At 41.1% G+C, this 24939-nt stretch overlaps 1 protein-coding gene across 10 annotated transcripts in view; it reads right to left on the bottom strand.

Moving 5' to 3' along the window:
• PRUNE2 (prune homolog 2 with BCH domain) overlaps positions 1–24939 on the bottom strand; it is a 260827-nt gene that overhangs the window by 50112 nt on the left and 185776 nt on the right. Inside the window, exon 1 of one of the 10 annotated variants that reach the window (XM_076008617.1) lies at positions 22777–22999. The exons of the other annotated variants lie outside the window; for them this stretch is intronic. The gene's annotated coding sequence lies outside the window, so the exon portion shown is untranslated. Of the gene's footprint in view, positions 1–22776; positions 23000–24939 lie in introns of those variants that run through there. 10 annotated transcript variants of the gene reach the window in all.

Genomic DNA, 24939 nt, shown 5'->3' with positions numbered 1-24939 from the left:
CATTTTAATAACCGGGGACAAAAGCTCAGAAGGATATTGAATTTTTTCAGGCATCCTGTAAACTTGCATATTAACATATCACCTTTATGGCTATTGTCATAACCGTCTATCACTTGTCAATTCACTTAATATTTTTCTCTAAGTTGACTTATTTTATTAAGGTTGTTTCAAAAGGAAGGTTTGTATCACTAATGCACAGGCCGACTATCTAAAATGCTTGGACCAGAAGTGTTTCAAATTTCTGATTTTTTGGGATTTTGGAATATTTGCATTATGTACTTACTGGTTAAGTATCTCTAATCTGCAAATCCAAAATCTGAAATGCTCCAATGAGCATTTCCTTTGAGTATCATGTTAGAACTCAAAAACTTAGATTTTGGAGCATTTCAGATTTTGGATTAGAGATACTCAGCCTTTGTATGAAAATTAAAAATCACACCCCTATAATAAATGGTCACATAAATTAAATATAATAAAAATAAAATAATGCTATTAAATTCAAGTTAGATCCCCCGAGGTCTCACTTGAAGGCTTTCTCTTTGCTACAAAGGAGATTAAGAAGTATTAGTTATGTCTGGAAAGGTATAATGCCATGTATCATTACAAATACAAGAAATGCTGTATGAAATAGAATACCCAAAAAGGAATTAAAACATTTCGAAGCTTGAAAGAGGCCAAGGGAAATCCCTAGGCACCAGAAATGAAGAGTTATTATAGAAAGCTAATAAAAAGGTAGCCCACAGGGTTTTTGGACTAGACACAGGCCTTAGGGTCCCCAAGCAGAAGAGATCCCCCAGTGCTGGAAGAAAGGCCTAGATTTAAACTTCTAAATAGGGTTCTGGGCTTTAAGGAACTGCCTCCTTACTGAAAAGGGGATCAAAAAACAAAAAAAACCACTTTTACCCTCTGGCCTTGGAAAGCACAGTCTATGTGGAACTTGGGTGGAAAATAAAAAGCAACCTGTAAGAATTGGAGACGCCAGTCATATGCCAAGCAGATATCAATTTATATCATCTGAATGATGTAAGAAACACAAGTCAAAAAATTAAAATTAAAATTCATATAGGATCATTGAAGATCTATGACCTTAGGGTTCCAAAAGAATCAAATGTGAAACCACTTGGTAGTGATTACTTTTACAACCTAAAGTACACTGGAAATCCACTTTGGAGCAAGAAAAAACTTGATGAGCTCATATCAAAAAAGCTTACAAACAAACTAGGGAAAAAACACTATGAGAGACTGCCAGGAGATGCAGTAAACAGAAAAATTAACAATAAAAGTACTTAAAAAAAAGAGAACACTATAAAAGAGACCATATGATTAAACACAAAAATTTAAAACAACGGATATATATGGTCATACAAAGTGGTATAATGGACATTGGAAACTAAGAAGTAGAGAGCGTGGGAGGGGGTGAAAATCAGAAATTACCTATTCAGTACAATGTACACTGTTCTGGTGGCAGGTACACCAAAAGCCCTGACTTCAGCATTATACAATTCATTCACGTAACAAAACACACTTGTACCCCCTCAATCGACTGAAATTTAAAGAAAAAAAAAAAAGAATAATATTTAAAAATTTTTTTAAATTTAAGTTTAAAATTTAAATAAAACTTTTTAAAAAGAATAATATTTAAACCTTTATGTGTTAAATCACTGAGATTTGAGGCTGTTTGTTATAGCAGGTAATGCCACTTAAGCCCTGAGTACCCATGCTGCTTAAAAAAGAAACATCTAAAACAATGATGCAGAAGTGTTGATAATGAAGTGATATAAAAAGATAAATCAGGACAATTTAAACACAAGCAAGCAAGTCAAATAAAATATACTTCAGACAAAAAAGGCATTATTAAAGGTTAAAGAAATTATTTAGTGATCAATATGCTTTTAGCAACATAGCCTCAAAATACATAAAATATAAGTTGAAAATAAGTTACAAAGCAAAATAAATTTTTAAGGATGAAAATTTGAATATATCTCTCAAATTTTTATAGACTAATTTAAAAAGAAATATATAAGAATATGGAATGGAATAGTATAGCAAAAATACAGTTTGATCTAATGGAAAGATCTATATTCAATAAAAGAATCCCATTTTTTTCAAACTCACCAAAATTGACCATACATGCCGTATCATAAAACACTTTGGAGACCAAAACATACACTTGTAAGTGATCAAACGATAAAGTCCTACATGTCGAAACTTGTGGAAGCAGCTAAAGAAGTACCTAGAGGAAAATAAATAGCCTTCAATTCAGTTCTTAGAAAATAAGATGGGCTGAATTAGCTAAGAGCTCAACTCAGTTAGAAAAAGAACCATGTTCTATATGATTCAGTGCTATTTATGCTAAATCTGTACACCCACTCTAGTGATCACGCATACCACCAAGTGGAAAAAAGCAGTGATGTAAATGGAATTCTCCAATTCGACAACAGCTCCCACATATATTAGTAGATTGTGTGTTTCTGGTATTGATGCTTCTTAATACAGAAGCTGACTGCAGTTGTATGGCAGTCCTGGACACCACAGAGAGTGAAGGACAATGAATGAAAAACTTTTGGTCTTAGTTAAATGCACCTTCTTGTTTTAGAACAGGTACAAAATTAAGCCCATTCTCCATTTTGCATCCTCTCAGTATATCTGAATTTGAGGGATTTGATTATTGTTGTTGAATTAGCCTCGCCTGAGATCAGGCTCTTTTTAATAGGAAATGAGCAGTGACCCAAGACTTGGTACACACACACAGGCAGCATTTCTAGATGGCAATGTTTCCTGACAGGCACCGATACCAAGCAGCAGGCAGCACCCTTTTAGGGAAGAACCATTCTTACAAGATCAGCCACTAAAAAACATAGCTCCATACGAAAGAGAGTAACAGGTCAATATGTGGGGTTAATTGTTCTTTAGAAAAATACCAGATGGTTCTGCTGGTATATTTTAAGGAAAATGATTACATAAAGAGAAATTTCCTTTGTGTCAAAGTTTCTAAAATTCTCCTGGCTTTCTTCTAGTCAAGTAAAATAGGCTGGACAGATAAAGTTGCTTTCTGTAGAAATGGAGATTAAGAGAAAAAACAAACAGAACCTTTCAGCAGGGCCTTGCCTTCCTTTGTTAAGTTCGTAAATTAGCCCAGTGGTTGGAGGATTGCCATTTGAGGATTCTTGTCTGATAAAGTAGACTGCACGACTTGAGCCAGCAGTACATGCCACCCTGGAACCCTACAGTATTTATCAAATTACTCAAAGCAGGAGGCAAGACTGAAGTTTTACACTCAGCCTAATCAAGCTGATACCAATGACAAGAGATCCTACAATAGGAAGTTGGGTTTAAGCCCATGAAATCAGGCTCTTGGCAACAATTCGCTACCCAGCTGGGCCTCTCTCACCCTGGCACAGATAAGCACAGTGGCCAGGCAAGAGGAAGAGTCTTAGAAGCCAGCAAGCTGAAGGGAGATGAAGGAAGGAGGAAAGAATAGGGAAAGAAGACAACAGTAAACAATAGAAAGATAAATGTGGTAGCACGTGCGTCTGTACTCAGGAGGCTGAGGGAGGAGGATTGCTTGAGGCCAGGAGTTCGTGGCTTCAATGTACTATGAAGGCACCTATAAATAGCTACTGCCCTCCAGCCTGGGCAATATAGCAAGACCCCATCTCTAAAAAAAAAAAAAAAAAAAGACAATAGGAAGACAACCATTGAACACACAGAGACCACCCTCCCTAGGGAATTTGCAGAACGCCACAAAGCACAGCTATACATTCTTCTCAGATGAGAGGAACATGGTGCAGTCTCTGTGCCCAGGGTCAGAATCTAAAACTCTGCAGGTAGCAAAAAAATCACTCATAGCCTAAAGGATCCTCAAAAATTTTCTTGGGCCAGGAGCAGTGGCTCACGCCTGTAATCCTAGCACTCTGGGAGGGGCGAGGCAGGAGGATCGCTCAAGGTCAGGAGAGTTCGAAACCAGCCAGAGCAAGAGTGAGACCCCGTCTCTACCATAAATAGAAAGAAATTAATTGGCCAACTAAAAATATATAGAAAAATTAGCCAGGCATGGTGGCACATGCCTGTAGTCCCAGCTACTCGGGAGGGTGAGGCAGCAGGATTGCTTGAGCCCAAGAGTTTGAGGTTGCTGTGCACTAGGCTAATGCCACAGCACTCTAGCCCAGGCAACAGAGTGAGACTCTGTCTCAAAAAAAAAAAAAAAAAAATTCTTGAATTGCATTGTTCTCTGAATGTAGCATAAATGGTTTTGTGTATAAAAATTTTTATAGTGAATTTCATAAACACTAACATTTGAGGACCACTAAACAGGAATAGAAAGCCCACATTTTTATTATCTAAACCACTTTGCTTTTTGGATGGATAATAATTAAATCCTTGGTTGTGAATGAGGGGTGCATAGAAAATTCCACCTCTTGCCTGCAGGCTATCTGCCATCCTCTTTTAATATTTTTTCTATAACCTTAAGATACACCAACTGATTTGTGTGTTGTTGAGAAGATTAAACTACATGGCATAACTTTACATTGGGGAGGGGCATATACTTGTTTATGAAGTGTATTCACAGTTCACAGCTAGGATCACTCACAGGCATCTCAAACTGAACAGGCACAAAACCGTATCTAACACCTTCCTCTACACAGACCAGCTACATCCTACAATTCCCTGAGATGACTTTTAAAAAGGACCACAAATTCTTTGACACTCTCTTCAAAAGGTGGAGCCTAATTCCCCTTCCTTCGAGTGTGGACTAGACTTAGTGATTTGTTTCTAAAGAACAGAATAATGTAGAAGTGGCAGTTTATGGCTTCTAAGTCTAGGTCCTACAAGGCACTGTGGCTTCTTCCTCTTCGTTCTCTCTGGGGTCTCGGTCGGGGGGAAGCCAGCTGCTATGTGGTAAGGACACCCGAGCAGCCCTGTGGAGAGGTCCCTGTGGCAAGGAACTGAGGGTTCCTGTAAAAAATCCAGGAAGGAACTGAGGCCTTCTGCCAACAGTCATGTGAGTGTGCTTTTCTGGAAGCAAGATCTCCAGCCAGAAGACTGCAGTCCTGGCTGATGCCTTTTTTTTTTTTGAGACAGAGTCTCACTTTGTTGCCCAGGCTAGAGTGAGTACCATGACATCAGCCTAGCTCACAGCAACCTCAATCTCCTGGGCTCAAGTGATCCTTCTGCCTCAGCCTCCTGAGTAGCTGGGACTACAGGCATGTGCCACCATGCCTGGCTAATTTTTTATATGTATTTTTTTAGTTGGTTGATTAATTTCTTTCTATTTTTTTAGTAGAGACGGGGTCTTGCTCAGGCTGGTTTCGAACTCCTGACCTCAAGCAATCCTCCCGCCTAGGCCTCCCAGAGTGCTAGGATTACAGGCCACTGCGCCCGGCCCCTGGCTGATGTCTTGATGGCAATTTCATAAGAAACCCTGAGCCAGAACCACCTGGCTAATCCACTCTTGAATTCCTGATGCACAAAAACTGGGAAATAATACATGTTTGTTGCTTTAAGCTGCTAAGTTTTGAGATAGTTTAGACACAGCAATAGCTAGCTAACACCTTCCCCATCCTAGTGAATGTCTCTGTGTATCGCCTGGGCACCCCAAAGCCCCCAAACTGGCATTCATTCTTACTTCTTTTTTTTCTGCCATTTCTTCCCAATCCAGTCGGCCATGCCGTCCTGTAGATTTACCTTACCTTCTCCTCTCCTTCACACCGTTAATGCCTTAGTTCAAGTCAATTTTTGCATGCAGAAACTGCTTAACCTTTCTGTTCCTAATCTTACCCCACCTCCTCCAAATCTCTAACTGAATATCCTTCTCAATCTCAACCTTGAAGCCACCCTTCTTGTTTATATCCTGTCAGTGTTCCCACTGTCTCAAGAAAAGAGTCCTGCCTCCAGAGCAGGGCTCCATGAGCTGACCCTCGGCCGCAAACTTGAGCCTGCTCTCCCCTTCTCCATTTCACACTTGGCTCTGCTAATCTCGCTGTCCTCCGCAACTCAGTCCCGGGGAATCGCCTCCACCCACAGAGCTGGGTCAGGTCCCACTACACCCTGTGCTCACCTCACATGGCTCCTGTCCACATTCCTACAATTTCCCATTTGAAACATGTCTGCCTCCCTCTTCCTGACCCCACTTGCTACATACACACACACACACACACACACACACACACAGAGCTCCTGGAGGATGTGCAGTCCCAGGGCTTTGCACAGGGCGTAGCATGTGTTGGAGAAGAAGAAGTAACTAGGGAACAACACGCACAGAGAGGGGAAGGTGCCCTGCTCTTCTGGCACAGTGCTCCTCAGAATGTCTTGCTACATAGGGGAACTTGACCACCAAAATTCTCTTCCAACAAGTTCCTTTCTTCAAGGCAGGCTTTCTTCAAAATATAATTTGGAAATATCAGGTGACTCTCATGGAAGTGCTTTACAAAGAAGTAATTACTCTGTACACAATTAGGCAACGTTCACCCAGTGTGGCATTTATTATGCCCTGTCTTACAACAGTAAAAGCTCCTCTTCGATGATGTTAGGAGTAATTGGGAGTGGGTCTGGCTAAGAACAAGGTTCTTACAAAAAGGACAATTGCTTTTCTTCCAAACTGGAAACAATCTTCAATGCCAGGGCACTGGCTTGTGCATGATGCTCAAGTGAGGATCAGAACTAGTGGAGGTCTCAGCACAGACTCCTGCCACCCTGCCCGTCCCCTTCTTCCTCCTACTGCACCTGCTTAGCACCACCTGGCATTTGTCGTTTGTGAAGACTGGTCTGTAGACACCTCCCTGCTCCACTCTCCTGCCCAAGGAAATAAGCTCACAAGGGGGCCTCTCCCCGACAGTGCGACGAATGGCTGCATGCTCTCAGTTTTACTTCCTTCCCCTAAGTAGTTCAAGAGTGTGGAGTTACTCAAATGTCCTGGACAATCTGGCACCAGAAATACATAGATACTCCTTTAAGTGCTGCTCAAGCAGTTATTATTTGCTGATCCACAGGGCATGGTAGAAGACTTGTCTGACTTCTTTAGAGCTAAGGTCAGCAAAGTTTTTCTGTAAAGAACCAGATACTAAATGTGTTAGGCTTTGCATTCCTTACAGTCTCTGTGGCAACGACTCAGCTCTGTCATAGCAGCATAAAAGCAGCTATAGACAATATGTCAATGAATGGGTATGGCTGTGTTCCAATAAAACCTAATGTACAAGAATAGGTGGCAGCCTTGATTTGACCTGGGGGAGATAGGGGACAAAGTTTCACAACATCTGCTCTAGAGTCAAACAACTTGAATAACATTTCATTTTTTCAATGCTGGATATATTTTTTAAATTGTAAAGCTTTCATATTGCTGCAAGTGGCACCCCAAATGTGTTTGTGTGAGTATGAAGAGTATAAATTAAGGGATAGTTTTTGGCTGTATTAATCAGAATTTTAAATGCAAAGAGCCTTTCAGCAGCTGTTCTAAGATTATACAGTACAGAATACTCACAGATATACACCAAAATATAGGTAAAAAGACGTTTACTGTAAAAACAAAAGACTTTTTATTTGAGCAGTCTGAATTTGATGGTGACACCAACATGAGATAGTTTAAATTTCTCTAATCGCTGCCATTCCCAACTGTGCTATGTTGAATCTCCCTTCCCTGCATCATGTTTACTTTCAGTTATTGAAAATCTAATCTAGTTTAAAATGCCAATTTCTCATCTTAAAATTCTATCTCCTCCACTCTCCTGCCTGTGCCAGCTGGAGCTGTGCCAGAGGGGACTTGGGTAGGAAGGGCTCCTCCCACCATCCTCTTTGCGTGGCATGCCACATCCGTAGGAGGGGCTGGGTGGATGGGGCCTGCACTGTTCCTTCACTCTTCTTCCCTGGCTGAACTTTGGGAACTAACTCTCTCCCTCTATTTGAGACTCCTATGAGTTCCTTGAGGACCCATGGGCCTCCCCGTGGTCCACTTCTGTGATACGGGAGATCTGGCTTCACCCCACCTCTTCCCTGTGTCCTCAGCTCCTGCCACTGCCTCAGGCCGGGGCCTCCTCGCCCTGGGTGGCATGTTAGCTTGGAGGGCTGCCCCATCACACAGTATTACACACTGGGTGGCTTCACCAACAGAAATTTATTTTCTAACAATTCTGGAGTCTAGAAGTCTGACATCAGGGTGTCAGCAGGGCTAGTGTCTTCTAAAGCCTCTCTCCTTGGCTTGTAGATGGCCACCTTCTCCCTCTCTCTTCACTTAGTCATCCCCTGTGTGTGTGTGTGTGTGTCCTAATCTCTTCTTCTGATAAGGACACCAGTCAAGTTGCATTAGGGTCTACCCTAATGAATTAGTTTTTAACTTAAGTGCCTCTTTAAAGACCCAATTTCTAAATACTAGATAGGACTTCAACATAGGAATTGGGGGAAGGGACACGATTTAGCCTGTGACAGGTGGGATACTACAAAATGGTTCAAATCCACTACTGTCCATGGGATCACAGTACCTGCAGGACACCCATGCCACCTGCTTCTCCATACAGTGATGGTGCAAAGTCACCCCCACCAGCACCCTCTCTCTAATGTTCTTTTCATTTCCTCAGGCAGGATCAGGGCAGACCCACAAGTCCCCTGTCTAAGCAGACATCCAACTGGGAGTGTGCTGCCAGGCTCCCTGGGGGAAGGCACTGCAATTCTTTACCCATGGCTCTTTTGGAGCAACCCTCACCTGGCTTTGGAGAGACAGAAAGTGATGTATCCTGGTAATCCTCACTACTCAATGACTCTTGACAATTTCTCCACTCTCCTCCAGCCCAGTCTTCTGCTCATATAGACTGGGATGACGACTGAGTTTAGTAATCATCAATTGGGTTACTTTTTAAGAGGGCTTGAGGGAAGCATCTAACCCAATTCTTGCCCTCTCTCTCTCTTTGTGATAAAGAGAAATGTGCACCATTTTGCCCTTGGCCTTGGCCCCTAGTTGCCCATTCAGTGACTAAAGGAAATTTTCCACTCCAAAAAAATTTTCTTACAAAAATATAATGGATAATCAAAATGCCCATTAGTGGTGGAGTGATTAAATATAGCATGAAACTCATTATGGTATCTATGTATATTGGCATAGAATGGTATTGAAGATATATTAATATTTAATTTTAAAAAATAGGCCGGGCGCGGTGGCTCACGCCTGTAATCCTAGCTCTCTGGGAGGCCGAGGCGGGCGGATTGCTCGAGGTCAGGAGTTCGAAACCAGCCTGAGCAAGAGCGAGACCCCGTCTCTACTATAAATAGAAAGAAATTAATTGGCCAACTAATATATATAGAAAAAATTAGCCGGGCATGGTGGCGCATGCCTGTAGTCCCAGCTACTCGGGAGGCTGAGGCAGGAGGATTGCTTGAGCCAGGAGTTTGAGGTTGCTGTGAGCTAGGCTGACGCCACGGCACTCACTCTAGCCTGGGCGACAAAGCGAGACTCTGTCTCAAAAACAAACAAACAAACAAACAAAAAAAAAACAAAACAAAAAATCAAACTATACAATGGTATCTTTAGAATACTATTTGCATAAAATTATATACACTTATATATTTTTAAGATATAAATAATATCCAGAAAGAATAGAATATACTGTTAATGGTGGTTACCTATATGGAGTAGGTAAGGGGAGGAAGGGATTTTTACTTTTTATTTATTTACTTTTCTTTGTGTCAATTTTTAAAACATGAGCATGTGGCAACATTTTAGAGTAAAAAGGCCTGCTGGCCTACAGGGGGAAAAAAGTAAAAAGATAATTTAAAAATAGTGAGATTCTATAAGAGTTTCTAGAAATCTTTACTTGGAGACATCTGAGTTAATGTTAGGGAAAAAAAAGTGCTTAGTAAGTAGTAATTTCAGTTTTTTATCAGTAGCAATATTATGGTGTCATGTCCCATTGCCACATTATTAGAGCTCTTGAGGTTTTCAAAACAAAGTGTAGGAAGCAGCAGAAATAGCAAAGTACGAGAACTGAAATGTTAGTATCACCGAAGAAAGCCAGAAAAGCCCAGGCTCAGATTAACCCATCCTGACAGAGGTCCTGCTGTCTCCTCTTGGCCACATGTCTTTTATATTTGTTCATCTTCTCAAGTATTTTCTGAAGATCTAGCCTGTGTAAACAGTGAGCATATTAAAATAAACAAGAGACAGGCCCTACCTGCTTCTCACAGAAGTTGCTGAATAAAGCCTTGCTGATAATTGCAATAGATTGTTTTAAATTTATCTAATTCTATCCTTGATTTGCAGTCTCTTTTTCAGTATCTTCACTCCATCTTTTAATAGTTTCTCTTTTTCAACAGTCTATTCTTTTTACTATGGTTTCTTTTACCATTACTTTGTCTATTTTGTTAGATTTGCTGTTTTTGTCTCTTTTTTCAGTTTTGAATTTTTCTTTATTATTATTATTCTTATTTGCTTATAAAAATTTCATTATCTTATTTATGTTCTTCTTGTCCTTAAAGGAAAAACAAATTCTTTGATTTCATATAGTGTTTCTCTGACTTCAAAAGTCTTATACTTTTAAAATTAATATTGTTTTTGACAGCCTCCCTTTAAGGCATTCTTTCCTGTTCCAGTTTCACAGGTGAAGACAGAGAAGAGGCAGAGAATGAAACATTTCCATCTCAATGAGCAAACTGTCAGCTCCTGAAGAGCAGATAGTTCTGTGGTCAGGACAGTCCCCACAGGGGCTGAGAGCACAGCCAGCAGCTGGCACTGTGAGAACATTTGTTAAATAAATACAAGATGCGTGCACCCGTGTTGAACTTTTGGTAATACTGCCCCATTTTTATTTTCTGGATTTCCTTTCTGATGGATCCACTGTTCGGCGCTTTCCCTTAGCATTGCATTCCTTTATCCTTTCATTCCCACACAGTCACTGTCCGCGGTTGAAACTCAGTCACCTCTCAGACCCCAGTGAGAAGGGCCGGAAGTAGGCCTGCGGCCAGGCACCGCCAGATTCCCGGAATCCACCTCCAAGGTCAGCTCCTGTGAGCTCAAACCTGGGGCGGGCAGGAGCAGACACAGGAAAAAATACCAGGGAGGATCTGTACCTGAGTGTTCCAAACCATCCTGGGGGGCGAAAGAGACACAGATGGGGACTACCGGTTAACATGCCTAAGCCAGCACTTCCCAAAGCCTATGCCCAGGTGGCCAGTTCCACAGATCTATGCCAAAGGGCTCCGTGCCAAATAAGTTTGGGAAATACTATATATTACATCTTCCTTAGGGGATTTCATAAGGCACATAAACCTATTATAGACTCTGAGATGTTCAATAGAAAATAAATCTGTTTGATTTTGTCTCATTTTGACCAAGGAATCTTTTCTTCTTACCTTTTCCTTTCCTTTCCTTTCCTTTCCTTTCCTTTCCTTTCCTTTCCTTTCCTTTCCTTTCCTTTCCTTTCCTTTCCTTTCCTTTCCTTTCCTTTCCTTTCCTTTCCTTTCCTTTCCTTTCCTTTCCTTTCCCCTCCCTTCCTTCCTTCCTTCCTTCCTTCCTTCCTTCCTTCCTTCCTTCCTTCCTTCCTTCCTTCCTTCCTTCCTTCCTTCCTTCCTTCCTTCCTTCCTTTCTTTCTTTCTTTCAATTGAGTAACATGTTTTAAGCAGAACAAAATTTGGAAAGCACAGCGCGGAGACATAATCCTAGGGGACATGTGGATCTCTCTGGACATCTTGGGCTGCTTCTTACAAGAACCTAAAAAATGCAGCCTGAACTACTATGTGGCACTTCTATTTTTTCCAGAAAGTGTACAGGATAGCAGCTAAAGTCTCAAGACTCTGGAGTCAGACTGTCTGCACTTGAATCTGGCTCTGATCTTCATAAGTGTGTGGCTATAGGCAAGTTACAGAATTCCTATGTGCCTCAATTTCCTCATCTGTAAGATGGGGAAAGTAACAGTACCTACTTAGAAAGTTGTAAAGATTAAATAAGTTGATTAACATAGAGATAGAGAACACCACCTGGCAAAATCATAAATGAAACTGCAGAAGGGTTAGATATTGTTGTCAATATTTCAGTAATTTTGTTAAAAGTTAGACTAGAAAAGTGGTTTTCCAAATCAGGTGTCCTGGGTCCCAATGGCAATTTTTGAAGAAATAGAAGAATCCATTCTAAAATTCATTTGGAATTCCAAACGACCTCAAATACCCAAAACAATCTTGAAAAGGAACAACAAAGTTGGAGGTCTCACACTTGCTGATTTCAAAACTTACCACAGACCTATAGTAATCAAAACAGTGTGGTATTGGCATAAAGACAGATATATAGACCAATGCAATAGAATAGAGAGCCCAGAAATAAACCCTCACATATATGGTCAAATGATCTTTGACAAGGGTGGCAAGACCATTCAATGGGGTAATGGCCATATCTTCAACAAATGGTGCTGGGAAAACTGGATTTCCACATGCAAAAGAATGAAGTTAGACCCTCACCTTATACAGTATACAAAAATTAGCTCAAAATGGATTAAAGACCAAAACATAAGATCTAAAACTATAAAACTTCTAGAAGAAAACATAGGAGAAAAGCTTCATGACATTGGATTTGACCATAATTTCTTGGCTGTGACACCAAAAGCACAGGCAACAAAAGCAAAAATAGATAAATTAGACTATATCAAATTTAAAGACTTTGTGCATCAAAGGATGCAATCAAGGGTGAAAGGTAAGCCAGGTGCCATGACTCACGCCTGTAATCCTAGCACTCTGGGAGGCTGAGGCGGGCGGATTGCTCAAAGGTCAGAAGTTCGAAACCAGTCAGAGCAAGAGTGAGATACCGTCTCTACTATAAATAGAAAGAAATTAATTGGCCAACTAATATATATAGAAAAAATTAGCCGGGCATGGTGGTGCATGCCTGTAGTCCCAGCTACTTGGGAGGCTGAGGCAGCAGGATTGCTTGAGCCCAGGAGTTTGAGGTTGCTGTGAGCTAGGCTGACGCCATGGCACTCACTGTAGCCTGGGCAACAAAGTGAGACTCTGTCTCAAAAAAAAAAGAGTGAAAGGCAACCTATGGAATGAGTGAAAACATATGTAAATCATATATCTGATAAGGGGTTAATATCTTGAACATATTTTTTAAAACTCCTAAAACCCAAAACCAAAAATATAAATAACCTGATTTTAAAATGGGCAAAGGACATAAATAGGCATTTCTCTAAACATGATATATACATGGCAAAAAAGCATATGAAAAGATACCCAACATCACTAACCATTAGAAAAATGCAAATCAAAACTATAATGATATACCAACTCATACCCATTAGGATGGCTATCAGAAAACCAGAAAATAATAAGTATTGTCAAGGATGTGGAGTAATTGGAACCCTTGTGCACTGCTGGTGGGAATGTAAAATGATACAGCCACTCTGGAAACAGTATGGTAGTTCCTCAAAGAAATTAAAAATATTATTGTCATATGATCTTCTGAATATATATCCAAAAGAATTGAAAGTAGGATCTCACATAGATATTTGCTCACACACTTACACAGCGGTATTAGTTAGAATAGACAATAGGTGGAAGCAACTCAAGTGCCCATTGACGTATGAATAGATAAAATGTGGTAATATAAATACAATATTATTCAGCCTTAAAAAGGAAGGAAATCCAGTCACAGGCTACAAAAATGGATGAACCTTAGGGACATCATGCTAAATGAAATAAGATAGTCATACACATAAAAACCACCTATCTGAAGTTATCTAAAGCAGTCAAGTTCATGGGAACAGACTGTAGAACAGTGGGTTGCCAGAGGCCAGGGAAAGGGAAAAATGGAGAGTTGTTGTTTAATGGGTATAGAGTTTTAGTTTTGCAAGATGAAAAAGTTATGAGGATTTGTTGCCCAGCACTTGTGAATATACTGAACACTACTGAACTGTACACTTAATGATTGAGATGGTAACTTTTATGTTATATTTTTCTTATCATAGTTTAAAAAAAAAAAAAAAGCAAGTGCCCTGGGAGTGGGTATAAGATAGATTTTTCTAAGCTCACAAAACCACCTTCGGATCATAAACTGCTAACTGTAGCCTGATAGGGAAATTAGAGCTCTGGGACCTGCCTGTGAACGATCTCATTTTGTGGATATCCACTCGGGTGCACTAGACCTTGATTTCCTGGGACATCTGATGCTTCTGCCATGGCTTCAAGATAAGCATCATTTTTATACCTGAACTACCAGAAAGGTGCTCTTCAACTGTTCTCACAATCAAGTGTATCATATCAGCATTGTGGAAATAAATTATCCCAGAACGTCACATAAAAATACATATAAAAATGTCCCAGAATTATGCTCAAAACTCCTTTCAGGGAATTCTTACCAGCTAGAAATTTTTCTAAAAACCAGTAATTAAATCTAACCCAGACAAATGTGTCTTTTTTAAAGAGATACCATCACCTTGAAATTTTTAATCAAGCCCAAATAGTTTATTTTAAAGATGAACTGATATCATTATTATTATTTTTGAGACAGAGTCTCGCTCTGTTGCGATCTCATTTTGTGGATATCCACTAGAGTGAGTGCCCTGGTGTCAGCCCAGCTCACAGCAACCTCAAATTCCTGGGCTCAAGCAATCCTGCTGCCTCAGCCTCCCAAGTAGCTGGGACTACAGGCATGCACCCCCATGCCTAGTTCATTTTTTGTATTTTTGGTAGAGTCGGGGTCTCACTCTTTCTTAGGCTGGTCTCAAACTCCTGAGCTCACAGGATCATCCTGCCTTGGCTACCCAGAGTGCTAGGATAATGGGCGTGAGCACCCCACCCACCAAACTGAAATTATTAATACATAAACAACAACAAAAAAACCTCTGAGGAACTCTCAGAATTGTGGGAAGTGGCTAAGGCAGAGGAGGTGACAAAGTGAGACATGTCTGAACAAGCCAGTATTATTAGGAGCCAGTGACTGTGATAAAAACCTTGGGAGAAAGAAGAGATTTTGGTCTTGACCTTATCAAGAAGCCCCTGGGTAGAGGGAGCAATTTAGACTTTCAGAGGGGCTTTACCTTCTCAGAAATATTTAAAAAAGGACTTGCAGCTTGTTCATTATAAAAATACATGCTATTCATAGAAAACTTAGAAAATATATTTTATGTATAAAAATAAAATTATATATTTTAAATTCAGTATCAGCCTGCCCAGCCTCATTCCTCTTTTGATAACATCACCTCTATATTCCCTTTGGAGAATCATTTCTCCATCACGCTAAGTCCAAAGGTTTTGACTGTTGAGGCTAACTACTCCCCTTTTCAGAGACAGTCACATGACCCAGGCCTGCCCAATCAGCATAGTCCCCACCCCCTGCCAACAGTGATTGGTTCCAGGAATAAGCATGTGACTCCACTTGTTCTAGTGAGACTCCACCCAGACTTTGTGGAAACTTCTGGAAAAAAGAAACCCTTTCTGGGGGGGAATTGCCAGCTGAAGATAATGTAAACCTGAGGGCACTATAGAGAAAGGAACCCAATCTATTGAGAAACAGAGGCAACAGGTGGAAAAAAGAATGATAAACATCGGCTACTTAACTGGAACTTCCTTATCCACCTCTGCAGACAGCCTAGTTAATTCCTGAGTTTTTCATGCTAAAAGCCAAGTAACGTGCTTTTTAGCCTAAGCCAGGGAACGTTGGGTTTTTGTCACCAGCCACCCAAAAATGACCTGACTGATAAGACAGATTGGGAAAAATATGTATGCTCTCAGAGAGCTTACATGTGGTATATTCTTTATAAACACAGGGCTATCTCTCATATGAAGTACCAGGGTGATGATTCTTGAAATCAGCTGACCCTTACACGTTTGTCGGATGAATGCATTTGTGTGTATCGCTCCTCTAATCCTAATGTCCTGTGAGGAGAGGACATGACCTGAAACCTGAGGACGCTTTTTAAATTTTTTTTTAAATCTTATTTTTAATTGACAAGTAATAATTGTATATATTATGTTTATGGGGACAGGGTGATGTTTTGATGCATATTTACATTGCGGAATGATTAAATCAAGCTAACTGACATCCACAGCCTCACATACTTACTTTTTTGTGTGGAAAAAACATTTAAAATCTATTCTTTATCCTAGCAGTCTGGGAGGCCGAGGTGGGAGGATTGCTTGAGCAGTCAGGCTGTTTGAGACCAGGCAGAGCAAGAGCAAGACCCCATCTCTTTAAAAAAATATAATAAAAAATCCCTACTATTTTAGTAATTTTGAAATATACAGTGCATTATATTATTATTTATTATAGTCACCACTCTGTACAACAGATCACTAAAGCTTATTCTCCTTGTCTAATTGAAATTTTGTACCCTTTGATCAACAAGTCCCCATGCCCACCCCCCACCCTCCCAGCCTCTGGTAACCACCATTTTACTCTCTACTTCTGTCAGTCTGAGGCCACTTTTGGACAAAGCTACTTGAGTTTGTCTGCCCTGGTAGTTTGCCTCCCAGTGTTATTTGCTTCCAGACAAGTCAGAGGGAAGGGGAGAGAGAAGTGGGACTTGGCTGCAGTCTCAGCTGCAGGGCAGCTCCAAAGTCCCTACTCCCTGTTCCTGCCTCTGGTTCTCACTTCCTCCACCTTCCCAATGGTTGGGGTCTAAGAGATCCAAGTTAGCTACCTCTTGGCAATGGGAAAATTCTACAAAAACACTTAAAGATTTCTATGCTCTTTGAGGACTCTGAAATCCCTTAGATTCCCAATGCAAAGCTGAAAAACTTCAAGTCCTTTCATACCTCCATCCCCAGACTCATTCTCCTGCAAGGAATTTCTCCTTAGCCTTTGAGACCAGTTTAAGAAAAACAATGCTCACAAATAGGGAGGTGATCTACCACAGTGGGATCAATGGGATAAGTCCCACTTCTGCTTCTTTTTAACCATGTAACTGTGATAAAGTTACTGGACTTCTCTAAGACTTAGTTTGCCTCATCTGCAAAATGGGTATGATAGGAGAGATTTCAAAGAGATAAGCAATAAAGTATTTGGCAAAAGTTCTAATGTATTATCACTTTTAATATTACTATTATTAGAAGATTTGGGGCTAAACTAAGCCTTCTATATTCACTGTGAGTCTCCAAGGTGGTCATAGAAACCTTGAAGTGGTACGTAAACTCATCACGAAAGTACGACAAATGATTTCAGGAGGTTGGGGGCCTGTCACCAATCACAGAAACATCAGGCATTCCTGACACATCCACTGTTACATTCCTAAAGTATCTATTATGGGCTTAATTGTGTTATTCCCCCCCTCCCCCAAAATTTATATGCTGAACTCCAGGTTAGTCCAGTACCTCAAAATGTGAGTGCATTTGGAGGTAGGATTTTTGCAGTGGTAATTAAGTGAAAATGAGGTCACTAGGGTGGGCCCTAATTCAATATGACTGGTGTCCTTGTAAGAAGAGGAAATTTGGACACAAACACACGCAGACGGCGAACCATGAGAAGACATGGAGAGAAGGTCGCCATATGCAAGCCAAGGAGAGAGGCCACTGAAGTAACCAACCTGGCCAATACTTTGATGTCAGACTTCCAGCCTCTGGAACTGTGAGAAAATACATTTCTACTGTTTAAGCCACTCAGCTTCGGGTACTTTGTTACGGTGGCCCTAGCAACTAATATAGTATCTGATCTTCACAGGCACATCCAGTTTCAAGGAGAAGAATCTTTACTCTGGAAGGAGCATATCAGTCACTTTGTTCATTCTCTCTACTAGGAAGCCCTTCTATTGCTGCCTGACAGATCTACAGGAAGAGTGAGAAAGACAAGTTAGGCCCCTCGAGACTGAGAGAAAGAGGCCATCGCCTTTACTTACATGTACCCCACTGCAGCGTATAATCACATTCTACAAAGCTCATTTATAAGACTTGATTAATTTCATACTCTCCAGAGGGATACTTTCAGTAATCATACAGCTACACTAACCTCACGGCAAGAACTGATTCATTTAGCCATTTCTTTCTCATTGCTATGTCTTTTTTTTTTTTGGAGACAGAGTCTCACTCTGTTGCCCCAGCTAGAGTGCCGTGGCATCAGCCTAGCTCACAGCAACCTCAAACTCCTGGGCTCAAGCAATTCTCCTGCTTCAGCCTCCCGAGTAGCTGGGACTACAGGCAAGCGCCACCATGCCAGGCTAATTTTTTCTATATATTTTTAGTTGGCCAATTAATTTCCTTCCATTTTTTAGTAGAGACTGGGTCTCGCTCTTGCTCAGGCTGGTTTCGAACTCCTGAGCTTGAGCAATCCTCCCTGCCTGGGCCTCCCAGAGTGCTAGGATTACAGGCGTGGCTATGTCTTCATTGTGTAAATGTAGACAGCTATTCAAGGGGGAAAATGTTCTCATGGTTTTAAATAATTGTCATTTACAGAATTATAGCATTACATGGGATTCTAGGACTCTGTCTTATAAATCACTCTTATTTTCAGGTGACCAGGTCTCTGCTGATAGAAGTACTGGGAAATAAACTTCATTGCTTAAAACCAGCCACACACCCATCAATCTAGTTAGAAGCAAACTTGAGCTTATAAACTGGCAAATACATGAGAAATTTGGGGAGATGTTCATCATAGGAAATCCAGTCTCTGCCTTTATAACAAAGACATGAGCTTTGATCACCCCTGAACCTGGTCTAATGTGCAAGGAAAACCTTCCCATGGCCAGCCCAGGGATGAGGACCCACTCCATCCCAAGCTTGCTTGTTTTCAGTTATCAATGCCAACCTTTCTACACGTTAGCTGTCTCTAGCTCTCCTTTCATCTCCATTTTACCTCTCCTTCTAACCTACCTCTTACTCAACTGCTCTCTTGGGATCACACTCTGTTGGTTTCACTCCTATTCTATTTTAAGAAGAGCTATTTCTAGAATTACCAATTTCATCAACCTGTCCTGGATATCTCTGGGAGTTGGATGTAGAAAAAATGTAATCATTAAGTGGTAACATTTTTATTTCTCTGGTAATTCTCTTGCATCTTGGGCAATGGTGGCTTTATGAATGGGACTTTCATGTTGGGTTTGGACAACACTAAATCCAGCTTTTCAGGGCAATATTGAAAGCACATGTTTGGTTTTCAGTTTTTGTATTGGAAGGGATTTTGAAAGATTTCTATCTCCAAGCAAAACTATACCCAAATCATTCTGGTTAACTGCTTAGAGTTTCCAAGCCAGTTTACCACAAGCTTTGACAGATGTACCTTCTCTCTGCTACTCACTGTTTGTTTCTCAAGCTGTTCATTCGGGTATGAGTTCAACAAACGTTTGAGTCCTAGACCCACGTGGAAAATGTTAAGCTAGTCTGGGGGAGGGTATACTGCAAAGAGAATGGATCAGAGACACATTCTACTTGGAGAATATTTAAAATCTAGGAGCATAAAGAGAAAAAGACACATACAAGTTCACATAAAACAACACAGGAAGGGCTAAATGTCATGAGAGGTAACCATGGAATTTTAGAGGCAGGAGTAGTTCCTCTAGCTGTGGGGGTAGAGTGGATCAATCTTGAAGTCTCCAGTAAAAGGCGGCATTTGGCCTCGTGGGTAAGCTGATGAGGTAGTGAGGATAAATTATATCTATTCTGTTCTGTTCCCTTTCTTCCCACTTTCTCCCCAGCCCCTATGCCCAGGGTCAATACTCGTTCTGTTCTGTGTTGGCAGTGGGAAGCCAATGTTTTTTGAGCTGAGCACTGTGATCGGCGACAGACTGGCAATGGTGCAGGGGAAATGGAAAGCAAGATGGGAGGTGGTAGTCCACCCGAAACGTAACCAAGGCTGGAACTGTGCCTGGCAAGGAAAGAAAGGAGGCGGTTCCAGAACTGCAGACACAGAAGAAAGCAGTTGTGCTTGAAAATAGAGGAAGATGAGAACCGACTAGGGAGGTGCCTGCAGAAGAATTGGCAAGCCCTCTGGAAAGTCATCATTTCATTCTTCATGATTGAGAACCTGCAGTCTTGGTGAGTTACTTGATATAAGTTAATATAAGCAAAGTAAAGAAAGCATGGACTCTCTCATCAGAACAAGATAGAGCCAACCCACACCTGTTTCATCAGCCTTCAGCCACGGTCTCAGTGCTGGACTGTGGTCTCTATGACTACACTTCCTGTGTTAATGAGTGTGCAAAAATTTACTGGGGTGCTCCCGTTGGGGTGGTGTGTGAAGACAGGATGGTGACATTTTCCTCCAGTCATCCTCTTACCTATTAAATCTACCTCATCCATGAATCCTTTACTTGCTCCTCTAAACAAAGGAAATGGAGCAACACTCTCCCTACCTTTAAGCACCCAGAGACCCTCTGTTATACCTTGTATGGAATTGATTTCTCTCTGCCCTTTGCAAGCCATTTGTTTTACTTCCCCCTTCCCACTGGAGTGAGGTAGGAGACTGCATCTTAATTACCTTTGCATCACACACAGTCCTTGGGGACAGCATCCTGTTCATAACACATGCACAAGTTCTGAGAATGGAGTTCAGTGTCATTTTCCCCAGATGTATATGAGTCTGAAAGTTGTAAAGGAAGCAGGAAATGCCACCTTATCTTAAAAATAGGAGAGTGGTAGGTCTTTTTTAAGTCCTGAGAAATGCAAATGCATGGACCAGATTTTGCTAAGGGCTTATCAAAAGCCCTGGGCTGAGAGAGAGAGAGAGAGAGAGAGAGAGAGAGAGAGAGAGAGAGAGAGAGAAAAGGCACACCTTCAAGCACTGGCAACCCTGGGCTGTAATCCCATCCCAGCCAGCCCCTGACTGGCTGTGATCTTAAACCAATCACTCCCTCAAACTAGGGCTCATTTTCTTGCTTGTAAACTCAAGAACCGAATCAAAATGAATTCTGAGATTTAGTTCAGCTTATATTACTTTAAGCAGTTAACCCTCAGGATGCAAGACCAATACAGAGAATCAGACAACTATAAAAACAGCAGGCAAATAGCCTATTGTCAGAACAAGATAGAGCCGACTTTGGCAGCAGCCCTCAAATGACAGTGGTGCTCAAATGGATGGGGGGCTTCTACTCTTGCCTCTTCTCTTATGCACCTCTCATGTACCTGTCCACCAGCACCCTGCAATTCCTGCCATTATTATTCCAGAAGGAGCCATGGTCACATGTTCTTTGTCAACTCTGGTGCAGACAGGATACCGGGGGAAAATCTGTCCTTTGACATCTTTCTTTCTGCCTCTTCTCACCCCTGGTCCCTTCCCCCAACTACACCATTAACTCTAATTGTAAGAAAATAAGAAAGCATCCCATATGCAAATACTGCTCTGGCAGGAGCTTGGTTCACGTAAAGAGTCAGATGGCAAAATCTTGACATGGCGAGTGAAGGGCAAGCAACTTCAGGCTAGTTAAGAAAAATTCAGCTTTTGTTTGCTGTAGGTGAACCCAAGCTTTTGCACTGTAACCTATGTTGAACACATGAACCCATGTAAAAACCCCACACCTTGTCATCTAGCTAGCTGGAAAGTATGAAGTTTTAAGATCAAGAAAGTACTGTGATCCTTTATTCTTTATATGTAAGTATCTTGTATTGAAGAGAAATCTTTCCAGGAGTACAAAGCCACTGAAGAATAAAGAAACCAAGTAGAATGAAAATGGAAATTCACTGGGACGAACCAAACCACAGGAAAAAAGTTAATTTGACTTCTTGTTAATGGGAAGGAGGATCTGGCTCATTATCCTTAAGTACCTGTGGGGCTTTAGACCTGATTTAGGACTCCAAGGGAGACTTTGCATTACAAAGCTAAAGCGCCAGGGGATGTTTAGGTGCTGCAGACTTTGAATGACAACAGCGTCAACTTGCTCTTTGTCTTTGAGTTGCAGAGCAGGGTCCAAGCTATTTTAAAGTACAGAGCTTTCACTGTCCTCAAAATGTCTAATTTGCCAGAGACATTTCCATAAAGGTCATTTTTTTTTTTTTTTACTTCTCAGATAAGAATTTTCTCTTATCAATTTAGAGAAATGCCATGGATATTTTTGCTCACCAGGCATGTTAATGTAATTAGTCCATATTTACATTCTGTGCATATTATCAATTATGATTTTAAGAAAACTTTCATCAAATGCAGATTTTGAAATGGACTCACGCAGGAGCAGATCCCATTTTTCTCCACAGGAGAGGCTTGGGAGCCATCTGGTTGGAAGCTGAACTCTGAACAGCAGCAGTTTACATAAGATTCGAACCCTGTCAAGAGTTCACATCAAAGAGGGGGCAGTTTATGGAGATTATGCCTTTCTCTCTTAAATCAACATGGCCAGTACTCTGATTTCAGGCAGAATCATACTTTCAATCACTTCTCTAGGTGGGAGTCTAGTTTTGTTTCCTAGTTTCCACATAGAAATTTAATAATCTGTGTTTCTTGGTTGAAATTAACCAGGTGGTAATTTCTTTTTTAGCATCTCATATAACTTAGTTTCTCAGTGAAACATCAATACCCTCTCAGTAGAATATTATTTCTGTCTCTAGATTTTGTAAATACAAAGAGAACAACATAAGCCCATTTTTAGGATGACCTATTTTTGCAGCTTAAAACTCAGGTAAGACTCAAAGGTTATAAGATTCTTTAGAAAAATAGAGAAGTGTATGTTACTATCTTCAACAACTATTAGGAATAATATACAAAATTAAAATGCCACTCTACCAGGGCTGTCATGCTTGTCAAATAGTCCAAATAGACATTATAATATTCATTAAGCAATAGTCCTAAACAGTTTCAAAGCTGTCACTTCCTTTGCTTTTCTATCTCCGTTTTCATCGCAAACATAAAGAATACAAAATGATTATAGCTATGCAGCGTCTGTTTTTCCTAATTACCTGATCTCCAAGAAAGAGGCGGAGATAGCATAAAGACCACAAGGCTTCCCAGTGTAAGCTGATCCAGAATGAAATGTAGCTGCCAGCTGCCAGTTGCGAGGGGCTGGGCAGAATTGAGCATCCTCTCACCCACCTCCCGGCTCCCGGCTCCCCCTCCAACTTCCCAGCAGCAACAGACTAGCCTTTGAGAACGATACTCTCCATCGCAATCTGTCCTCCCCTCACCCGATCCTCCTAAAGCCGCACCAGGACCCACCTACCTCTGAGGATGAGAGGAGGCTTGCTAACGGGAGGATGAGAAGGATGCACAGTTACAGCTCCTCAGCATCTCTCTCCTGGAGCAGTTAACTGGAAATACAGATTCGCCTCCATTTTCTGGTCACATGATCTCTGGCACATCTAAATAAGGATGATCACCTGCCTCCCAGATCGCTCAGTGCACCGGCCGCTCCCACTGGGGGCCAGAGCTGGAGCTGTGCTGAGTTTCATTTGGGAATATACAATAAATACTCTCTCGCCCAGGTTGTGGAGTCAGAAATGCCCTTTGGTTTTTATGTCTGCTCAGGAAAACTGCTGCCATCCCTGTTTCTGAGTGGGATGCGATGATGGGAATGGGCTAAAAGCACAAGTTGTAAGAAATTTAGTTCTCCTGAAACCTCTTTAAAAAATCCTGTAGCTTCACAGCACATCCATATAAGATGGCAATTTAATTATCTTCATTTAATGAATAGTGGTTAAGATCATAATAGAATGGACTGTGGAAGTGTAGCAGGATGCATAAAGAAGTCTGATTGAAGGTTCTAGAGAAAGTTAGGATGCTTGCCCAGGATTCCCACAGCTTTGGCTTTTGGGAGACAAAGGTGTGCAGAGGCTAAAGTGGGCCCTGAAGTCAGAAGGCCCCAGTTATTAGCAGCTGTGCATGTTACTAAACCACACGGTGCCTCACACTGCTCATTCACAGAAGGAGTAATAAATTATAATGTTCCTTTAAATTTGTAAGATAACCTGTGTAGAGAGTCTGGGTTAAAATAAACTCGCAATAAACCTTAGCTACTAATATTATTATTAATTCTAAAAATGCCAGCAGAAATATTGATGTGATTAAGGCAAGTAAAATATAATGAAACATTTACATAACAGAAAGCCATACATTCATTTGTGTGATCTTCAAAGAAAAAAATATATTATGAGATAAATCAAAGACTTCTGGTCATAATCAGGAAAAATGTCAATTTGGAAAGTAGCTAGAAATCCCATGTTACATGATCTCCTCCCTTTTTTGGTGGGGGGTGGGGTGGGAGAGGACTATGGCAGAATAGGGGGATGGGGCAGTTTTAGGTTTCTCCAATGTACTGGGGGAACAGTTAACTAATCCTGTACATTAATGTTTCGGAACGCTTTTCAGAAGCTGAAGTTCCATCACTCTCCAATTAAGCCAGCTGTGCTGATCAGTCTCCAATTAATCCAACTCTAGTGGACTGGGAAAGTGAATTACTCAGCAGAGAATAGGATGGTAAGTGCTTAAGAGACTTTAGCTCCTGTTCTTACAGTGAGGAGAGGCAGCGGGGAAGGGAAGAGATGGAGCAAATTTTATGCCTTTATTTAAAGTACAAGAATTATGAGTAGTTCCGAAATAATTTCTCAGATGCCATGGAGGAGATTAGAGGTAGGGCTCACAGAAGGGTGTCACCTTGCAGGGTCACTGACTAGGTCAGTCTCTCAAAGGCAAGAGGGGTGAAAAATGGTTAGGGAGAAAAGACGACTTCAGAGCTGGCTGCATCCTGGGAATATCTGTCCAGGGTAAGGGCTGAGCAATGGGGCTCTTGTCTTCAGGAAGGGCTGGCTCACTGGAGAGGGGGTCCCCTCCCCACAAGGGATAGGCAGCAATTGAAAGCTCCAGAACAGACTCTGTAACTAATTCTGTTTAAAATAATACCATCTATTTTTAAAGTCACCAGTTGATATGAAAAGTGATTAAGTTATTGTTGTCAGGCCAATCATAGCTACCCTTAAGACATTTAAGTAATACTTCATTAAATGGGAAGTGTGGCACATGGTTATGACCAGTGACTCTTCCTTTTGTCTTGGAAGATGTTCTCCCAGATTGTGCCAGGGCAAAATAGTTCTAACTCAGAGTCAGCTGGGCACCAGAGAAAATGTATT

The sequence above is a fragment of the Microcebus murinus genome, chromosome 12 (genome assembly GCF_040939455.1).
Source record: "Microcebus murinus isolate Inina chromosome 12, M.murinus_Inina_mat1.0, whole genome shotgun sequence".
Lineage (NCBI taxonomy): Eukaryota > Metazoa > Chordata > Mammalia > Primates > Cheirogaleidae > Microcebus > Microcebus murinus.
This window is presented reverse-complemented; position numbering and strand designations above follow the sequence as displayed.